Source organism: Pteropus vampyrus, unplaced genomic scaffold (assembly GCF_000151845.1).
Source record: "Pteropus vampyrus isolate Shadow unplaced genomic scaffold, Pvam_2.0 Scaffold46, whole genome shotgun sequence".
In the NCBI taxonomy this organism is placed as follows: domain Eukaryota; kingdom Metazoa; phylum Chordata; class Mammalia; order Chiroptera; family Pteropodidae; genus Pteropus; species Pteropus vampyrus.
The window spans coordinates 2,704,572-2,727,167 of NW_011888827.1; the positions used below are offsets into that span (position 1 = coordinate 2,704,572).

Sequence of the window (22,596 nt, forward strand, 5' to 3'; positions counted from 1 at the left end):
TTAATATTCACCTTGGGGCACTTGGGGGAAAACGGGAGTAGTGAAAGCGGTTACTTTGCTGTTATTTCTCCAGTACCAGCATCACATGCAGAAGCTAAACGATGCACGGAGTTGGCCTCGCTCTGTCCAACTCCTAAATGAAGTAGAGGGAGTGATAGGAGTTGGTGGTAGAGGAGATAAAAGAAAATGGTTCAACATTAATTGAATTTAAAGTAAGCTGTGTGGGTAGCGGTTGCTGGGGAAAACTGGGTGCGTGGGCAGGTAGACCACATGGGTAGAAACTGGGAAGTTCAGGTTGGGGCAGTTTGAAATAACACCTACTGATGGAGGCATCTTTTGAGACTCAAAGGGAGATGCAGGAAGAGGCTCTCCCATTCTTTAAAAAAAACAACTCTTACACACAAGTTAAAAACAAAGACGTTGTTCTTGTTCTAACACTCAGGGTCCTGGAGAATATTTTTTAAACCAAAATCTCATCCTCATATTTGATAATATGGACTCATCTCACATTTTGATTTTCATACTTATTCAGAGGAAGCTAATGAGAAATAATGCTTAGACAGTTTTAAGGTTTTGAGCATGAATATAATTGTAGTACCCATAAAACTGAATGAATTTACTGAAGGCATCGTTATAAGAAGCAAAATGCTAAGACGACTTTTAATAATTTGGGAATTCTGGTTCACATAGGGAATGTTAAGTCTACCTACTGAGGAGCTATACCAGATGTGCATTTAACTCATAGACCCTAATAGTAAAATGCAAAGCAGGATGGATATTTTTCATGCAGTTACGTAATCCCTTGAATTTCTTCCCGCAGGTGGCAGACACAGAACCCCAGACTTTAAAGGGGTTTCTGGCCCTTATATGGTGGCCAAGAATTATAAAACTAATTCTCGTTCATTGGTTTGGTAACAGTTGTTCATTCAACAACTTTTGAAAACGCTTTGCAGTTTCTGGTCCTGGCCTTCATGATGTCACAGTTCGGTAAGATAAAGAGTTATACGAACAAATCATGTTAATACAATATAGTAAGGTCTGCAGAAGAAGCATGTATACAAAATCCTAGAAGCTCCTAAAAAGGAGTGAAAATCTCTTTCTAGGGGAGGTAGGAAAGCTGCCTCACAGAAAACAGCACTGAGACTCCCGGATGAAGAGGAGGAGTTACCAACCATAAGAGAACGGCATTCGAAGCAGAGGGAAGAGCAAATAAAAAGGCACGAAGGTGTGAAAAGGCAAAGATGTAGTCCAGGGAAGAGTGGCATGATGGGTAGTTGCCTGGGGCATAGATGCGTAGCGGACAAGCAGAGAATAGAATAAGGGTGAAAAGGGCAGCTGTACAAGATGGCAGGAGGGTCAGTGTAGAACAATAAAGTTCGGGGGGAACAATAAAAGTGCTCGACAATACAAAAACCTCCAGAAAAACAGTACTGGACTTGGCAGTCATTTTAGCCTTGTACTTACACCCGACTCTAAATTTTCTAATAGGTAGTTTATGCAAGAGAACACCAGGCTAATGATAGAAATCAAAAAGCAAAACACCAGGCTAATTATAGAAATCAAAAAGCAAAACTTTTCCTCTTGAAAAATATGCTTTAGTTTGTTTGCTGAAACACACTTATTTTTTCTTGAACTCATGGTTATTTTAATATTTGAAAATATTTACCAAAAAAAAAAATCTAGAAAGGATTTAGGCCTTGATTATTAAGAATTGCCAGATTTCCACAATCCTGTTGGAAAATTAAAAGACTTCATGTATACAAATTTAATGAAACCACAATCCACATTTACAACCAAACACTTATAAATGAGACCAAATTTCACCTCCTGTGTTTCTTCTGGCTATAATCTTCCCAACTCTACTAAGAAGCTGCTGGGAAGTATGCCTATCATGAAAATTGCTCAATTTTCAAAATGATCTATGAATCATAATGGGAGTCTTGGTAGTTAAGTGTCTACAATAACATAAAAATACCTCCCAGCCCTTAAACAGGTGGTAGAAAGAAGTAAAAAATGACTCTTACAATGGTCTTTTTTCATCCATTTAAATCCCAGTATACCAGACAGAATCAGAAAAAAAAACACAACAACAAACAAACAGAGCATGGCTATAATAAGATATATAAACTTATAATATAATAATATAATAAAATATAGGCCTAGTGCAGTTGAATCAGACTGCCTGGGTTAAAATCCTAGATCCGTCACTTACCAGCTGTGCAGTCTTGGGGAAGTTATTTAACCTCTCTGTATGTCACCTGCTGTACAAATGCATGCACCAATAGAACCTGCTAAATGGGGTTATTATGAGTGTTCTGAGTATCTCCTCTTTGCTCCTCCAGATGCTCCTCCAACCTTTCTTCTCTAGGCTTCTGCACCCTGGGACTTTGGCCCACAAGAGTGGCAACAATGAGCTCTCTGTCTTCTGGCTTTCTGTCCTGTTTGGCTAATGGGAGGCACCATAGAGAGAGCCGGAGGCAGGAGAGCCAGGTTGGGGTGTGTATTCCCCTTGCTCCCTCCCTGCCAGGTTGCCATGGCTGTCTCTCTGGGTACTTCCAATGACTCTCTCCCTTCGCCCCTGCAGGCGGTCCTATGGGTGGTAAAGGCTCCCTGCTGCCGTTAAGCAGGGTGTCGCCCCATCTCCGATTGCGTTTTCTAAATCCCACTTGCATCTTTGTAAATATTCCTTTTATTCTATTCGCTTCAATTTATCCAATTCGAGTGTGCCATCTGTTTCCTGCCAGAAGCCTAACTAATAGAATGAATTCCTCTTTGTAAAACACTTAGAATAATAGCGGGCACATGGAAGCACTATATAAGTATTTGATAGATAAATAAAATAAATGAGATTTAGAAACTTTTTTCTGTAGTCGATTTAAACATATCTTTCTGTGTCCTCCCATGCAAAGCACAAACCCTCAGAAACATTTTCCCAAAGAAAACTGTGCTCTTTGGCAGACTTTATGTTTATGAAATAACCATCATTTTATTTCTAATCATGTTAGTAGTGCTTTGGTTTAAAAAATTCAAAGTAATATGTTATTAAAGTTGTTTTTCATTCAATACAAGCCTACTCCTATCCTAATCTTTATTCTTATGAGGAATTTATAACTAAATTCATTATTATCACATAGTTTTTCCCTTTTTTGTACCTCTTTGTTGTCCCTTCTCTATATACCTTTTATCACATGTACAATATTGCCTCCTTTGATGCTTTAAACAATCTGGAACGTAAACACATATTTTTAAATTCAACTGGTCAAATATAACAGTATTTCGCAGCTTCTAAAATTATAAATATCTGATGAAAACAATAGGCTCATTACCTCTTTGCATAAAGGACAAGATTTTGCACACAGAATTCCACCTTTCCCATCCTTCATTTGTAAATTTAAGGTTCTAAGACCCCCGCCACCCCTATTTTATTCTAAAATATTTATTTATTTTGTGTACTACTATTTTTTTAAAAATCACTTAAGCCAGCAGAGCCTTTTAGTTCGAGCTCTTATTTAATTATTTCTGTATTGACAGGGCTTACCTCAGGTTCATCTTTGTGGTAGCATCTCCATTCAGTATTTTTAAATTCTAAGTCTTTTCTTAATATTCTGGAGTATGGTCTCAAGCAAGATGCAAAAAGAAAGAGTCCGACACTTTGTAGATCTGAGAGTACCCTTTCTTTTGCATTTATATATGGGTGACAACTTGACTAACTGTTCTAAGGTCCCAAAGTCTTTTCCCAAGGGTACTATAGATGTTGCTCCAGCAACTTGGGATAATTATAATAGTACAGAAATATAAAGATAGTCTGGTTTTTACCATTAAACAAAGTTGCTGGCTAGAAGACCATCATACAAAAATCAATAGTGTTTTTCTACTTCAGTAGCAACCATTTGAAAAAACAATTTTATTTTATTGTTCCAATTTTAGAATATGTGCTGCCAAAGTGAGCACTATAGTTTTATTTTACAAAGATACTATTCACAAGGCAACTTACATGTATAAGATATCTAGGAATAAATTTACCAAAAATTATGAAACTTTATAGAAATATATTACAGAAGAATGAAATCAACGGACAGGTCTACTACTCTCATGAATTGAAAGACTCAGTATTATAAAGATGTCAGTTCTTTTCTTCAAAATCTATATATTCAATGCAACTGGGGCAGTTGGTTATCCATGTGGAAAACAAGTGGATTTCTATCTCACACCATACAAAATAAAGTCAATGTGGATATAAGACTAAAATGTGAAAGCAAATTATTAATGCTTTTAGAAGAAAGTAAAAGTACATATTTATTATCTAATAGTAGAGAAGCATTTTTCACCGTGATATCATCACGTGGCAGCATTTCTTAAATAAGATACAAAAAACACCAACCACATAGAAAAATGATCAATTTGACTACATAAAATGAAAGACTTCTGCTTATCAAAAGACCATTTGAAAGTGAAAAGACAAGACACAAGACTGGAAGAGGTCTGTGCAAAACATCTGACTGACAAAGATGAGTGTACTACTTAATATGAGAAAGACAAACAATCCAATAGAAAAATGAGCAAAAGACAGGTACGGACATTTCATAGAAAGGGAAGTATGAATGTCTAACAGTGAATAAAAAGATATTCAATCTCATTAGATTCAAGGAAGACTAAAATAAAATCACAGTAGGTACCGCTTTGTACCAAATGGATAGGTCGAAAAATTAAAAATTCCAAGACTATGAGGTATCAGTAAGGATGTTAAACAGTATAAACTCATATAATGATGGGTGAGAGTGTAAGCTGATAAAATTGCGTTAGACAGTCATTTGATGTTATCTAATCAGGCTGCATGTACCTTCCTACGATTCAGTTCTCCGGCAGTGGTTTTCAAATTGGACTCTGTATCAGAATCTCCTGGAAAGATTGCTGGCCCCATCTCCAGAGTTTCTAATTCAGTAGGTCTGTGGTGGGGTCCAAAGATTTGCACTGCTAACAAGATCCCAGATCAAACTGATGCCGTTGGTGTAGGACCACACTTTGAGGACCACTGTTCTGGAGAAACTCTTAAACACGTAAATATGATTTTTTGTACAAGAATGTTCATAGCAGCATTTGTGGGTAACAGCGAAAACAAAAAAACTGTAACAACCCAAATATTCTTGGAAGAGAGAATGAAAAAGTAAATGGAAATATGTTCATAAAATATTGTAGGGTGGTGAAAGTGAATGAACAGCAGCTATGTGCACCTCAACGAATATCAAAAAACAATATTGAGTAAAGACTATAAGTTGCAGGAGACAGCAGTAAGTATAATGCAATTTATTTAGAGTTAAAAAGCATGCAAAATTAAACTGTATGCTTAACAATAAGTGTACTTATATTAAAAAGTCGAGGTAATGATAAAACTCAATATAGTGGTCTGTTGGGAGTGTATATAGAGAAATATATTCAGAGATGGTTAAATGGTAGAGTTTAAGAGTATTTGGTAAGGCTTATTCCTTAAATTAGGAGGAAAGTACGCAAATGTTTGCTATATTAATTTCAAGTTTTTCTTGATATAGAAACTATTTCAAAATAAATTACAAATAACAATTACATAGTTTTAAAAGAAACTAAACTTTATATTTCTCTCAGTTATCTTTCATAGTTACAAAAGCTGATTTAAAATCCTTGTCTGTTAATTCAAGCCACTGAATTATCTCAGCGTCAGTCTCCATTGATTGCCTTTTGACTCACATTTTCTTTTGGTGACATCCAAGAAATTGTCAGTGATATATTGTAGAGCCTCTGGATTCTGTTGTGTTCCTCTGAAGAGTACTGATTTTTTAAAAGCAGGCAGCTAACTTAATTGACCTCAGACTCTGAACTGTCTCCCTTGTAGTGAGCAGAACAGAAATTTTGGTCTAGTTCCTTTAGCCTGTGCTGGGCTGCTTGCTCACATGGCTGGGGTGCCAGCAATGACATGGGCAGAGTTTATATGCATTAACGCATTGCCCATGCCCTCTTTAACTCTCTCTTTCCAAGATTCCTCTTTTATTTTCTAATTACTGTAAGCACTTTGAACTCTGTCTCCCGGCGCTTCATGCCAGGAAGACTACAGGTTTTTTATACAGGTTTTAGTCACTCCTATTTGGCATGACTTGGGTCCTGCTTTACAGCAAAGAGCACTAATCATAGGAAACTTGCCCATTGTCATTCCCTTCTTCCAAATGGAGACTCCACTCCTGCATTTGCCTGTTCAGTTGTTCTTTAGTATCTTTGGACAGCTGCTTTTTATATTATGTTCAGAATTTATAGCTGGTACGCGTAGGAGGATTACCTGAAGCCCATTCCATTTCTTTTTCGAGTTTGTTTGTATCTCATGTTTTTTTTTTTCTTCTTCTTCTTTATTATTTATCACTTTTCTCCTCCCAGGCCCCTGGGCAGCTATTCTGGTTCCCAGAATCTCCCTGAAACAGTTCCAACAGACCTTATCTTTCTAATCACAAAGGCCCAAATAAAGTCCAAGGGGCCAGATGGGATGAGGATGTTAATGACCTTGTCTTAGACCACACTTCAGCATGTTCTTCAAAGCAGCATAGTCTGATAGACCTGCAGCTATTTATTCAAGTCGGCAAATATTTACTGAGTGTCTACAAGGCGCAAGGCTTTGTTTTAGGCCTTTTGGATACATCGATAAACAAAGAAGTCAAATACCCCTGCCTTTGGGGAAGTAACATTATGAAGAAGGACAAAGGCAATGAACGATAGTCATAATAAATAAGCATTACAGTATGTTAGAAGGTGGTAATTGGCCACCTTCATTCTCATTCAGCAGTTTGGCTCTTTGGAATCACAATCATTCCAACATCTTCATTTAACTTCACCGACTTGTCTGAGTTGTGTTCCCAGAACTAAGAAATAGGCAGCGAGTCCTGAAGGGAAAAAACAAAACACTTGGTTGCAGTTGCTGCAGTGACTGAATGTCACCACTGGGTGGGAAAAAAAAGGAGGGAGCTAAACATTGCAAAGGGATAGACAGCAAAGGAAAAACTATTGTTCGATTAATGCAAAATTCAGCCTAATCTCAATTCTCCATGTGACCTCTCTTCCATTTTTAGTGCAAAGATCGCACAATCAGGTAATTTCATCAGAGTGGTTTTGTCCCCAGAAACTGAGAAAGTACCTTTTTTTGGGGGGGGGGGGGGGAACCTGGACCAAAATTTCTGTTCTGCTCACTACAGGAATTTTTGTGTATGTGTTCATATATATGTATGTGTGTTTACATATATGCATTCTATTTTTGTTAAGATATATGTGTATGTGTGTGTTCTACTTGCATTAGTATCTATTATATCTTTTTCATATTTATTATGTGTGTATCAGTATGTGTGTACATTATACATATATGTATGTGTGTATGCATGTGTGTGTGTGTGTGTGTGTGTGTGTGTGTGTGTGTGTGTATTACATTATATTGGGGGCTTTCAACAGCCACTTTCAAACCCCTTTTAAGGTATGGTGTTCCCTGCACAGTAATTTTACCTATATGTTCACCATCATCATCATCATCACTGCTCGCATTTAATAAGCTTACCAAGTTACAGTTACTGTGCTTGGTATTCTGGGGTATTTAATGCTCACAATAACCCTGCGAAGTAGATACTGCCATTACCCCCATTTTATAGGTAAGGAAACTGAGATGTATAGAGGTTAACTTGCCCAAGTTGGAACAAGGATTTAAACTCAGTTTTGACTGAGAAAGCCATTATTTTGAACCAGGATCAGCAAACTGTTTTTCTGTAAAGGGCCAGACAGTAAATATTTCCGGCTTTGTGGGCCATGAAGTCTCTGTTACATCTGCTCAACAGTGCTGTTGTAGTGTGAAATCAGCCAGAGACAACATGTAAATGATGGGTATGGCTCTCTTCCAATAAAACTTTATAAAAATAGGTGGTGGGCAGGATTTTGCACATGGGCCGCAGTTTACTTATCCCTACTCTTATCCACCAGGCTCCATGGCCTTTGTGATAACAGATTCAGATCAAAACTGAAAACTCTTATTCTTTTCCACTTCAAAACAGTGTTTATCTTTTGGTCCTTGGCTACTCTATGCCTCACTCCGTTAGTTCCTTATGAGAACAGGAAAACTTGACTTACGCTGCAGCTCTGAAATCTGTAATACTGGGTTTATAAGAACTGATCTCAGACACAAGGCGCTGCAGGCAGTCGTATAAAAAGAGAGTGTGTCACTGTCCACATGAGTGGCTGGATCTGTCTAAAGGAGACATGCAGATGAAAATTGTGAATGAGGCTTCTCCTATTTCTTTTACTTCCAAAACAGTACTCTAAATGATGTATCAATCAGAGCCAATGGGTGTATAAGTCGGAAATTCTGCTGTTTAGGGAAAGAGCATGCTTGGTGAATGTTAGCATGCATCAGGTGCAGTGCTAGGCATCTGATGTGTCTTATTTCACTCACAATACTCCTGTGTGGCTAAGTGTGGTATTTGTAGGGTGGAGGAGGAGAACTGATAGGGTTCAATATCCGGAGGGTTGCAGGCCCAAGCCTCTTTTGGGAACTTGGCAGGTCCAGAAATGAGATATCATTAGTATGTCCTATGATGACAAACTCAACTACTAAATTGATAGGCCATATGCTCTGATGCATAGGCTGGAGTATCAACTTATTCATTTATATGGAAGTACTCACACCTAATGGAGGAGAGAAGTTGGTTCAACAAGCATTTCTGGGACATCCAATGTGTGCTAAAGCCTAGGAACAAAGATCGGGAAGAGGACATGGCCTTTGCATGAAGGAACTTTCATGGTTACTGGTTACTGCCTGCCTCTGAGGGATATGAGGAGTGCAATGTGGAGATGGATCAGGGGCCAGCTAAAAGTAGGTTGTACCTCAATACGGACCTACCTATTGGGGAGCACTCATCCAGAGTCTACCTATGGGATAGAAAAGACACTAAATTCAACCATTAGCCTTGCTTCAGCTCTTTCTGAAACCTTGGACAATAATAACGATGGCTCATATATACTGAGCACTTACAATGTACCTAGAACTGTGTGCTAAGTACCTTACAGATACGGCCTCATGAATTAAATCTGAATTCCCAAGTGTGACAGTGTAGATCTCTGGTGATTCATCCTCTATATAAGATTCTAGTATTTTCTCTTCTACATATATCCTAATCTGCAGCCATATTGCATAGTACATTACATATTACATTACTTTTATTTCTAGCTTTAGCTTACTCAATCTCTTCCACCTGGAATGCCTTCTCCAACTCAGTCTATCATATTGCTGGCCATCCTTCCAAGCCCAGCTCACACGCTAATGCTTCCTTGAATATTTTTCTTGGCGGGGATCTCTCTAATGAATGCCTATAAAACTTTGCACCTCATTCGAAAGCACTTAAGTGCTTTAAAAGAAATCCATCTTAATGCTCTTAGTTCTGATTACAAAAATAAAACATTGTCATAGTAAATAACTCAAACAATAATGGCAATATTTTTGCAAACACATCACACTGCTCTCAAGATTTTAAGTTCCTTAGGGACAGGGACTGTGTTTTATTCATCTTTATATCCCTCAGGAATCTCCCCACTTTAGTTCCAGAATGTCTACCCCAGGCTTGGTTCACAGTGAGAACTGAGTATTTATTTGAACAAATAAATTATGCTTAGGACTTTTATAGCTAAATCTAGAGCTGATTTTCAAAACTAATGTGATATTTATGGTCATTGATGTTATTAACATGTCTTTATTCCTAATATAACACTTCTTTAACAATTTACTAATAAAATTGTTTTGTTGCTAGATTTACGAAATGCCCATACTTTCTTGGCATGTGGGACAAACCCATCTCTGATCAGGTGTTATTGCTAGAAATTCTAGTGATTCTATCTTAAGACCCTTTAGAGATGAATCATTTAATTCATGCTGAGAATATTTTAGTTCTTCAAGTTGTTCGCTTTTCAAAGTTCCTCCAGTATCTGCAAAAATTTGTTAGTTAAAATATTCCTGGGTTATAGGTCTTAACTTCATTGAAAATTGACTGCACATTTTTATCATTAAATCATGAGCATCACAGATGACTTTCACATTTCTGCTGAAGGCATGTTTCTTATTAGGCTAAAGCTTTTCAGGCTGTACAATTAATGGCTCATAGCACACTAGGGAACATTTATTAATTTTCATTTTACTTCTTTTTTGAAGGTTATGGGGGTTAAAGGTTCTAAGTTGGAGTTACTGAAATTTTAAAAGGTGTAAATAGGTAAATATTATGGTTCCTGGAAAAGTGAGACATTTTTCCCTTTAAGCATGTGATTAATATTACTAATAAAAATGTCATCAGCCTTCCCTGCCATGGTTATGCAGTTAGAAAGACACTCTGTGTGTGTGTGTGTGTGTGTGTGTGTGTGTGTGGTTTGCTTTCCATATCTAATGGGACATTTTGAGAGAATGCTTGATATAAGAAAATTACTTTTAAAAATAGATTCTTGATGCTTTGTTGGTCTTATACAAGTATTCTAAACAAAAAATAGTATCTCCTTACACATTTACTAAAGATTTTTCCTGACTACATTTGGTGGCTTATGTCAGTGTTTGAAATGCAGGGATTTGTTTTCTCTTGTCAGATCATGAGACATAAACACCATTCTTGTTGAAGGCTGAATTTTCAAAAAATAGGCCTCCTTCCTTTTTGTGGATAGATTACCTATTTTTACATTTTAATCTAGTTTTATTCATAAGCTAGTTTCCTAAGTAGTTATTTCCTTATGCTACTATTCATAATTCATTATGTTGGTCCTTTACAGTAAAATATTTAATTTTAGCATATATCAAGTAGTACTTTTTAAACAGTTCATTGAGATATAATTCACATACTACACAGTTCACCCATTTGAAGTGCACAATTCAATGGTTTTTAGTTTATTCACAGAACTGTGCAATCATCGCCACAATCTAATTTTAAAACAATTTTGTCACCCCCCAAAGAAACCCCGTGCCCATTAGCAGTCACTTCCTATCCTCTCTGCCTATCCAACCCTAGGCAACCACTAATCTATTTTGTCTCCCTGACATAGTATTTTTAAAAAGATATTTTATTTAAAAATGTTAGTGATTAACGACATTATTAAAGCTAATACATTTAATACAATACTCAGGTGATGGCATTTTTCTTTATCTTACTTTTATCTTTAAAAACAAAGCATCTGGTTTGCCAGAGTTTCAAATCCGTTGGTAGATTTCAGTGATATTACGTTTGCCTGTGCTGACCTACTACTTGGTTATTACTAGAAGAGTTCTATGTCTACATCTATACAAAAGCAGAAATATTGAGTTAGAAGAATGATGACTACTTAAACGGTTAGAATGAAGCACTCTCAGAGCAGACTATCTCAAGCAACTGTACTGTTTCTCCTTTTCGTTCTCCAGTTACTCCTGCCTTACCAATACATAAAGACACACACATACACACACACACACGCGAACATGTGCATGCATGCGAACATGTGCGTGCACGCACACACACAGTAGCCATGGTCACATATGGTGGAAGATGCGAGTAAGCAGACTTTACACAGGGACAACCAGAAGCAGCAGTACATATCCAGTAGTGATATATTCTTATGCACATTATAAAAATAACATGTTGTGTTTTTTGATTGCATATATGTATAGTTTATTCTAAATCATAGTGGGAGTCACAGAACATTCTCTAGTGGTTGGAAATGCTGAAGCAGAAAAGAGAAATGTATAAAATAGTATTCTAGGTCACTGCTTATTTATACTGATTTTATTCACAGATTATCAGAAAACCTGAAGGTCATTCATCTATTTACTCATTCATGCAACACCTATTTATTGATTAGAGACAATGTAAATGGCACAGGTCCCAAGTAAAGATGAACACCTAAAATTCAGCTTCCCTGAGAACTGTTGTCCAACCTCAGCACATGAAAGGATGGGCCATCTTCTCAGAGAAAGAGAGCTCAATGAATCATACATCTTTTCCTTTTTTGTGTGAAAAATTGCAGCCTATATTTTGCAGGAAAATTCAACATAATTGGTATATACCCATCTTTCTAGGTGAATTAGGCCTTAACTGACAGATAACCCATTTTGTTCTAAAATTCAACAAACTCTTGGAAAATCTTATTCCATACAATCTTTTGAATATGTCATTTGCCATTTATATTTGATGGCCTTAAGCAAAAAAAAAAAGTTATAAAAAGGTATTAATGCAAGTAGATAATAAAGCTGCATTCTATAAATCTATAGCAGCTTACAGTAATCATTAAAGCATGCAAAAGTCTTTCATCTATTCAAAAATATGCAGTGCACAGAATGTCTGCTAAGGTGCATGACAAGTCAGAGTTAAATATATATTAATAAATGAATTAGCTTCATAAATAATAGCCATAATGACATTTTAGGAGACAATAAGTCTGAGGATTGTCAGAAAACGGTTGATGTATGAGCTTCACGTCTCAGTGATTCTTCAAAATGAATAGGCTTTGTGAGATAGTTCAGACCCGCGACCAGCCTATTTCCTTGAATAATTTACTTGTTGTCAATTTGTACAGCCACATTACACATGCAAATTGTGCTGCCTGTGCAAACACCACTTGGAGATGATAAAAACAAATTTACGAAGGCTATAGAAGAAGGATTTATTTCACTTTCTCACCCAGGTCAAGCAATACATGTATCTGACGATTGTGTGTACCCAATTTTGTTGTAATTATATCAGCAAATTATTCCTTATAATCTTATTATTTTTAGCAGTCTCCTTGTGCTTGGGATAATTAGCTTTCTTCACTCAGTGTAAAAACAATTCAACTTGCCAGCCAGGCAGGGCATAGCTCCATTATCTGTTTTGGGTTTAAATTTATTCCCTATATTCTTGGACACTTTGTGTAAATTAAAAATTTCATAGTCCCTAATACTGTACACGCTGTTCATTCAGTGATGAATTAAGGCCCCTAAACCTCTCCGTTTGCTATTAGATATCTCACCCACTTTATATGTTAATCTGTGCTAATGAATTCCACAACCCCTAGCCACAGCGAGATGACTAAAATTATTACCACTTACAGAGATATGCCTTTTTCATTTAAAGTTCAATTCAAATTGCTCCCATAAACAGTCTGCCACACAAAGATACCTCCTATAAAGGAGAGTTACTTACCTATAAGGAGAGTTCTCTGAAAGTAGTATTATCTTGGGATGCACATTCCTAGGTCACATGCCCTCAGGTCTCTGGCATGGGGGGAGAGAATTCATAGCCCATAGGTAAGACTGCCTTTTCCTGGGGCACTTCATTAGCTCTGTGGCCTATATTCCTAAGGGTTATTTTTGCCACACCCCTTCACACAACCAATCCCTTCTCAGCAGAACAGGCCCCCATGTGAGATAGTAGGGCCGTATGACTACCAAGTGAGAGTTGAGGGACTGGTCACCTAAAGGATTGCTGATGATCAAGTAGCACATTTTCTATCTTAAAAGAAGCTACCTATAAAGTAATATGTCCGATAACTGAGAAAAAAAATTAGGTTTTTTTTTCCCACATTTAATATGAAATTTAAAATCGGTATTTACTTTTTATTTACCTAACATTTTTATTGTGGAAATAATACATTTTTATTGTGGAAAAATTAGAAAATAGAAACAAAAAGAATAAAAATCATACATATTCTTACCAATTACTTCCACCACCCAGTGATAGTCACTGCTAGCATCTAGTATCAATTTTTACAAACTAATTTTCTGCTTACATACTCTCTTAAGATGTCAACAAAATCACTAGTCTTATCATGTCCCTCTTTAACACATTCCAACCAGCGTTTTTAGGACAGGGTGCCTGCCCTATCTGCCCCTAACACTCCAACTTAACCAATTTTAAGAATGTTATTTGCTGTTTTCCTCTAGAGTTGAGTGATCCCCAGAGTTTCAGGTGCTGGGCCCTTTGCTCCTTCCTCTCCTCTTTCCTCAAGAGCACATTCAAGCAAGTTCTCACCCCACTTTAGCTCGAATGTTCTCTGTAATTCCCACCTTCCAAAATAACCTGTCATAAATAGCACAGCAAGGCACAAGGGTGTCAGGCACAGCCTGAAGGCTGGGTCCTTGTGCCAGACTTCTCCGTACCTTCTATACACGAGCGTCTCATTGGTATGGGTGCCATTTCACATCCATTACTGCCTCTGCACTTGACCTTCACAACCACCATGAAAGCAGAGCGGGTAATGAAAACATACAGGGTCCAAGGTTAAGTAACCCGCCTGGAAGAAAAAAAATTTGTACCTAAGTCTTTGTAACTCTTAGAACCAAGTGCTCTTCATTTTGATTCTTGCCCTTAATTGTCACTTATGACTTTGGAACTTAGGGCACTTCGTGTGTTTTCAGTATTTCTCCTTAAAAAGAGATCATTTTCAAAGACAAATCTTTGGAAATTTTTTTGGTTAGAAATTCAGAGCTTCATACATTATTTTATTTTGAGGTTCTTTAATTATTTATTACTTGAGAAGGCTATTTACATAAAGCAAATATTTTGCTTCAGGAGAGTTTATAATCGTCTACCTTTTATAGTATCTTCTGCTTAAAAGTCAAAACAACTTCTTGCAAATGAGATTTTTCAGTTTACAGTTAAGAAAATACCCACAGATTAACTTAATTCAATATGACATTTGGATGTAGCATTATTAGGACCCAACCTAAGCCCTTCCCCACTGTGTAATGCCATTGGTGACCCTGCTGCTTTTTTTGCTGCAGGGTCACTGATGGCATTACACACTCAAGTAGTTAGGATGGCATATGACATGTGACATATCGTCTTGGAGAAACATCAACCTAGAGGAACAATTTAATCTATCATTTTAAAATCTGAGATCATCACCTGTAATTAACCTGAGTTAATATTTGGCAGAGCCAGATGTACAGCTCTTAACATCTACTCTCACAGAAAGTCTGATATGTTCTTTGGTGAATAAAAACCAAATGTACTTTAATTCAGCTTCTGCTTTGGAACACAGTGTGTTCACCTAATTATCTCATTTTCAATTCATGATTTTCAAATGAGAATTTGGTCTAGCAAGACAAAACCTAGAAAAGCATGAAGTAGGTGAGGCTGGTTTTCTGTGCCTAAACCATTCTCCCTTCCTCCTCCCAACCTGGCCCTGTCTCTTGTTCCTGGGTGCCCTGTAGCCTCTTACTTCTCCTTCTCCTTGCTAAAGTCCCGGGTCCTGAAGCCAGTTGCTTATTTAGCCACAATGAAGTGTAGTTAGCTAATAGAGCTTCTTGTGTTTTCCTCCCAGGATTATCTTCATTTTCGACTGGGATAAAATTAGGTGAAAAAATACTTTGACACCAGGTAAACATTCCCAGGGAGCATCCAATTATGTGACTTAGTCCCAAATTTTAAGTAGTTAGGGATATTTTAGTTGTAGAATTGTTGAATGCCATGTGAAAAATCTAGGTTCCACTCCTGGTCCATGAGACAACTCATTCTAGTTTTTTTTTTTTTTTTTTTTTGATAGTTCACTCATATACAAAACAAGGGTTAAAATTCTACGTATAAACTACGTCCTAATCTCTTGATGACCCTTGAACCATGCAAGTGAAGAACAGACTCCAAGCAGCCTAGCTAATACTAAAATAGCTGAACTTGGATTTGAGCTGCCACTTATCACAAGCCCAGTAACTTGGGCCCAGGCAATTAACTCCTGCTTTTTCTTTTTTAAAAAAGTGAATGTTCTTTGAAAGAATATAATAGAATCTAGAGTTTCTACAACATATCATTCATAATTTCTGGGATGAAAGCCAAAGTTTCTTGTCACATGAAAAGATACAGGAAAACATAAACTATTTGCAAGAGAAAAAAAAAAAATCAATGGAGATTAACCCTGAAATGACCTTGATGTTGGAATCGAAAGATAAGGATTTTAAAATAGTTATACTTAAATACTAAAAGAAAAATATAATGAATAACAACATAGGAAATCTCAGACGAGACATATAAACTATAAAAAGAACTCAATAGATGTTATAGAAATATAAAATACATAGAATAAAAATTTACTGCATGGCTTAACAACAGCATGGATATGAAAAAAAGAGAATCAGAGAACTTGAAGATACACCATTATAAACAATGTAGTCTGAAGAACAGAGGAAAAAATCGTAATAAATAATCAGAGCCCCAGGGTCCAGTAGACCAATATCAAAATGTCTACTATCTGAGGAATGGAATGAGAAAATGGGCCCCCTCAAAATTAGAAAAAATATGACTGAAAATTCTCCAAATTTGGTTGAAGACTCAAATTTTCTAGTTCAAGAAGTTCAGCAAGCTCCAAGCAAAATATATAAAATATAAGCTGCATATCTAGAAACATTAGTCAAACTGCCAAAAATCAAAGATAAAGAGACAATCTTGCTAGTAGCCAGAGAAAAATGAGACATTTTATATGGGGAACAATATTTGAGGAATTTCTAACATCTCATCAGAAACAACAGAGGCTAAAAGACAGTGGAATAGCAGCTTTAAAATAATAAAAGAAGAAAAACCATCAACCTAGAATTCTATATCCAGCAAAAATATCCTTTAAAAAAACGAAAATGAGTTCCACTGCCATCTAGGATGTAGAAAGCTGAAAATATCAGTGTTCATACTCTAAAAATAAGACAGTGCTATACGAAGGACATAATTATGACTTTCTTTGAATCTGTCAGAACGCTAAATTCACGGGGATAACAAGCAGCTAAAAATCCAAAGAATGACAGACCCCATCAGGGAGAGATAACATGAGAGCCCTGGCTCACCTGAGAAAAGCACAGAAAGGAGGAAGATATGGAAAATAACTAGAAAGATAGTAGATTTAAGTCTGACTATGTGACTGATTACATTAAATGTAAATACTCCTGATACAATAATTAAAAGACAGAGATTGACAAGATAAAAAAGCAAGACCCAAGTATGTATTGTTATGTTAAGAATAAAAAATGGGGGAAAATGTCATGCAAATACTAATTTAAAAAAACTAAAGTGGCTGTATTAATATTAAGCAAAGGAGACTTCATAACAAAGCATCAAGGATAATGATGGTTATTACATAATAACAGGGTCAGCTCACAAAAAAACTCATAAAATTCAAATACATGTGCACCTAAAACCAGCTTCAAATACCATAAGCAAACTGATATAAATGAAAGGAGAGGTAGACATATCCACAATAAAAATTGGAGATTTCAACATTCCTCTTCAGTAATCAATTGAACAAGTAGACAGAAAATCAGGAGAGAAATAGAAAACCTAAACAACACTATCCACCACTTGATCTAATTGATGTTTACTGAACAATCCATACAACAGCAGCAAAATCCACATTCTTTTTGAGTGCATGATCGAAATTTAAAAATTGTATTTCTATTGAATAGCATTAAACAGTTGGAAGTTGAAATTAAAAAACAGTACCCTGTGCAATATAGCACAAAACCCATGAAATACTTAGGAAAAAATTTAAAATATGTGCATGACCTATGCTGAAAACCCTAAAATATTCGTGAGAGAAATTAAAGACCTAAAGAAATTAGGAGATCAACTGTTCATGGATTAAAAGACTCAATAATGTAAGATGTTGGTTCTCTCCAGACTGATGTATAGATTCAATATATTGCCAATTAAAATCTCAGCAGTATTTTTTTTTTTGTAGAAATTGACAAAGTGATTTTAATTTGTATGAAAAAGCAAGCAAACTAGAACAGTCAAAACAATTTTGGTGGGAAAAAAGAAGGTGGCTGAAAGCCTCATACTATCTGATTTCAAAACTTACTACAAAGCCACTGTAATTAAGACAGTGTGTTATGTGAGAAAGGATATACACATAGACCAAAGGAACAGAACTAAGGGTTGAGAACATAGACTTAACATATTTGGTTAATCAGATTTTCAACAAAGGTGCAAATGCAATTTAAGGAATGAAAGAGTTTCAACAAATTGCCCAAAAATAAACCTTGACTTATACTTTGCATGACACATACTTAACTCAGAAAGAATCAGAGATCTAAAATCTGTGGCTTTGAAGGAGCTCACAATGTATTGGTCAGCATAGACTGATCCATGACAATTAATTGTACTTCAGTAGCTATGTGTCAACTATTATGAAGGTATGCAGAAGAAAGGCATGAACTGTATGAATCAGGAAGGGTTTAACTCAGGAGGTAATATTTGATCTAGGTTTTAAAGGATGAAAAGAAGTTCAAAGGTTTAAAAGAAAAAGGTATTCCAGGCAAAGGAAAGAAAGAGCATGTGCTAAATTCTGTCTAGCTTGCTCTTCCATGCTTAGGATCCATAGTTTGTATTTACATCATGGACCTCAAAATTTTAGTACTTATGGTATAAATGCATAAATGTATCATAACCATATTACATGTCTTAGATTACACACTTCTTGAAGAGCCAGTTCATACATGTCATGTGCATTCTCCTTTAACCTTAACAAAGTGCTGAGAATTGGGCACATGGTAAGGACCGCAAAAATGTTGACATATTAATCTGATAATCTATCAGTGTTTATGTACTCCTTAGTTTATACTGTCTATGTGCTCTGATAGAACTTTATTTATGGACACTAAAGTTTAGATTTCATATAATTTTCACATGTAATAAATTATTGTTCTTTAGATTTTTTAAAGAGACTTTTTCTTTAGAGCAGTTTTAGATTCGCAGCAAAATAGATGGTTTTTCTATACACTCACTGCTCTCGCATATGCATAGCCCCCCCCTTATCAATATCTCCCACCAAGGTAGTCTGGAACTCACATTGACACATCACAGTCACCTGAAGTCCATAGTTTACCTTAGGGGGTGTATATTCTACGAGCTTAGACAAATGTGCAATGGCATGACTCTTATCATTGTGGTTACCATGCAGAGTATTTCCACTGCCCCCAAAATCCTCTGTGTTCTACCTGTTCAATCCCCTCCCCCCCCACACACATACACTCTCCTTAGTTTTAATGTGTCAAGGAAGGAAATTAATATTTATTGACAAGTAGTCAATAAATGCCAGGGTCTGTGTTAAAAACTTTACATGTATTCCTTTAAAGAGATTAATCAGGCTTTGGGCTGTTTGGAAGATGATGGTATTAGGAAAAGGGAGACTGACATAGACTTCGAGTATTAAAGCAGGAATGATTTAAGAGGTTTCCTCTGATGGGATTTGATCACTCACTAGGTCCTGAGGGGACTGTAGAGGGAAGATACATTTTGCTCCTGAAGCCTCTCTTTCTCTGAGCTCCCACTGGGCAGTAATAATGTCTATACTTTATTGACTGTACTGTGCTGGGAACTTTATCTTAAAAGGGACAGTGAGTGACAGTGGAAAGACCATGAGCTTTAGGGTCCAGGGAAACTTCTCCACCCAGATCTGCTTGTTACTAGCTGTGTGAAGTTAGACAAGTTTCTTAAACTCCTGAAGCCTTAATTTCCTTATCTGTAAAATGGGTACAATAATAACTATTTCATAAGATTATATGATATTAGATGCAAAATACCTAGCATATAGGAAAGTTCAGTAAGCTTTCCTCTCATGTTCTCTTTCTCTTCCAATGTACAGCCTATTGGACCAGAAGATTTTGAAAGCACTAGACATGGCCAATTAAAAAAATTGTGTTTCTTTGGCAACATCCTGTATTACAGAAATGTTGTTTCCTCATATGTTCACTCTTGCCGATGTCATTGCGTTAGTTGTTCAGCATACGCCTGGAAGACTACAATCGTTTATAGATGCATTGGTTTGCAAATTTAAAAACAAATCCTGATAGAGAAATTGTCACACAATTCCTAAAATTCAAAACTCTTTTGTTTCTATTCTTTCGTGTAAGTCACTAGACTACTTTTTCTTCAATGCAGAAAATAAGAGATTTTGTACAGATGGAAATTAATTATTCTATTTCTCAGTTTCAGCAAGAAACAGATTTATTATATGTTCAACAAGGTCATATTCACTTTTTCCAACTGAAAATATTTAAAGGAATTCACATTTGGGGAAATTTTCATCAATCAGAGATTTAGCAGCCACCAAAAAGAACTCCACAATTAATCTTTTATAACATGAGTGTGACTGGTAATCTGTACACTGAGAAAAAAATTACAAAATATAAGGGAAAGCTATTCATAAACTATAATATTTCTTGGCAAAGAAAAACTGCTTTCTGATTTTTGTGATATGTTTGATAATTTAAATGAAACTTACATGTTTGAAATTAGTGCCAGATGCAACACAATTCAAGCTCAATTCAATAGTTGCATCACATTCACTATGATTTAGTAAAAGGTATTCAATAATTCTGTTTCATAAAAATCTCACAAATACAAGTATTTCATTCACAAAATGCATGTTTTGGCAGATTTCCAGGGCAGGAATTTGCTAAAGGGAAGGTAAATTTATTGATTAAAATAAATCAAATGACTGACATTTCCCCTAGAAAACTGGCAAAACAATAATATTCAGAGAGTGAAAGTCTCACAACCAGAGTCAAAGAAAAGTCTGAGCTATTTACATTTATTATAGGAATCCAATAATGTCATAGAGTAAATAATCAGATATTGGAGAATTCTCAACATTGAGAAAATTTTAAAATACATATTTTGGAGTAAGGACTTACCAAAAACTTTGATGTGAAACCTGGTGTTTGTAAATCTTTGGAGTACTTATATAGTTTTTTTCGAACATTTGTGTGTACTAAAAAATGAGTGTTCTTTGATGGAATACACATAGAAACAGTCTAGAGAGTTCTTAAATGGGTCAACATTACTTCCCTCCTGCTCTATGTTTCAGTTCTTCCCCGCTCTGCACTCTTTCCCCATTCTGGTCATACTCCCACCATAAGCATTTTCATGGACTGATGTTTGTGTATCCCTAAAATTCATGTTGAAACCCTATTCCCCAGTGTGGCTGTATTTGGAGATGGAGACTCTAGGAATCAATTAAGGTTACATGAGCTCATAAGGGTGGGGCCCTGATAGCATTAATCTCCTCCTAAGAAAGTGCACTCTCTTGCTCTCTCGCTCCCTCTCCCCTCCTTTCTCCCTCTCTCCTTTTTTCTCCCCTTCTGTCTCCCTCTTTCTCCTTTATAAACATCCATGTAACAAAGAAGAGATCATGTGAGTACACAGAAAGATGGTTGCTGCCTTACAAGCCAAGAGAAGAGGCCTCAGAAAGAAACCTATTTTGCTGGTATCTTGATCTTGGACTTCCCACTCTAGAACCGTGAGCAATTTCTGTTGCTTAAGGAGCCCAGTCTGTGGTATTCTCCCAAGGCAGCCCAAGCTGACTAATACAGCAATTAAGAGGCCCAATTCCACAGCTACAACAGCACTTTCATACACACGCTTTAACTGCTTAACTTTTTAAGGATTTGGATTCAGAGAAAACTTCATTGAAAAACTGGGCATATTTGGCCAGGAGAGTTTCATACTGATCTTTGAGTCGCTCAGCTCTGCTTCTATTCTAGAATCAGAGAATGTGAGCATGTTAAAAGGGCTAGTCACCCCAACTTGTCAATTTAGGTTTTACTATGATTCTGGGATTACAGAAAACTATTCCATAAACTTGGCACACCTTCTGGAAGACATTGGGAGTGAGGCAGTGGATAGTTAAGTATCAAGGTTAAAGATGTGTCTATACTAAATCGTGTATGGTATTGAGTGCCATGAAAAAGTTTTATACATTTTTATAATGTTTCAAAGAAAGGCATTATCGATAATGTTAATAACAACAAATAGCTAAGACTGAAAATTACTGTGCGCCAGGTAATAGGTTAAAGGCTTTATGTGTATTTTCTTATATAATCGTTATGACACTAGAAAATAGGAAATACTCATTATTATTATTACAGAATGCTATTTTAGAAAATGGAAGCCTTTCTAAAATAGCTCCACTGTCATCATGATCACGTTATTCTCTTATTCATAGCACTTTTTTTTCTTTGTTGTTTTTTCCTTGCTTATTTTCTATGCTTTCCCCAAGCCCCTCCTCAGGGCCTAAAATACTGGCTGCCACGGAAAAGGAGTTCAATAAACAGGCTTTTGGCCAAGGCCACACAGCTGGCCAGTGAAGCGGCTTGGACGATAACCAGATGGGAAGCTCCACGAGAACAGGAGTCGGACCGTTTTCTGCTAAACAGAACCGGGCCGGATGCCTGCTTAATAAATATGTGCAGAAAGAAAAAAAGGAAGGGAGGGAGGAAAAGATGAACGAATGGAAACGTTTCCAGAAGGGCCTAGAGAGCTTCTGTAGCGATTCTGCCTCCCCGTAGAACGAACTCAGGTCAAGGTCTAGGTCAGCACCGGCGTATGGCAGGGAATGGAGAAACAACAAAGCCTTAAGAAACGACCAGAAGAAAGGCGAAAACGGTGAGAGAAAACAAGTAGGAAGAAACGAACCACTTTTCTTCAGCCAATTTAAAAGCAGAGCTGAGCGCGGCCGGTTGTCATGACGACTCAGCGGCCAGAACGGACCCACCCCATTGGCTGAGATGCGAGAGCCAATGAGAAGGCGCGATGTTGGTAGGTCTTAAGATGGCTGCCGGGCGACCCGTTTCTAACCGGTGAG

General features: G+C 36.7%; 1 protein-coding gene and 1 long non-coding RNA gene across 3 annotated transcripts in view; one reads left to right on the forward strand and one right to left on the reverse strand.

Annotated features, from left to right (window-relative positions):
- Window positions 1–4,158: 4,158 nt before the first annotated feature.
- On the reverse strand, window positions 4,159–22,498 carry LOC111739036. Its single transcript, XR_002780070.1, has 4 exons — window positions 22,428–22,498; window positions 14,132–14,265; window positions 13,176–13,246; window positions 4,159–6,899 (listed from the first exon to the last, which is right to left on the reverse strand). It is a non-coding gene; the product is annotated as an uncharacterized LOC111739036 (long non-coding RNA).
- The window catches only part of FAM204A (family with sequence similarity 204 member A), a 30,530-nt gene continuing 30,429 nt past the window's right edge, over window positions 22,496–22,596 (forward strand). Inside the window, exon 1 of one of the 2 annotated variants that reach the window (XM_011359245.2) lies at window positions 22,496–22,591. The gene's annotated coding sequence lies outside the window, so the exon portion shown is untranslated. The remainder of the gene's footprint in view (window positions 22,592–22,596) is intronic. The other variant, XM_011359243.2, reaches the window with a different exon arrangement.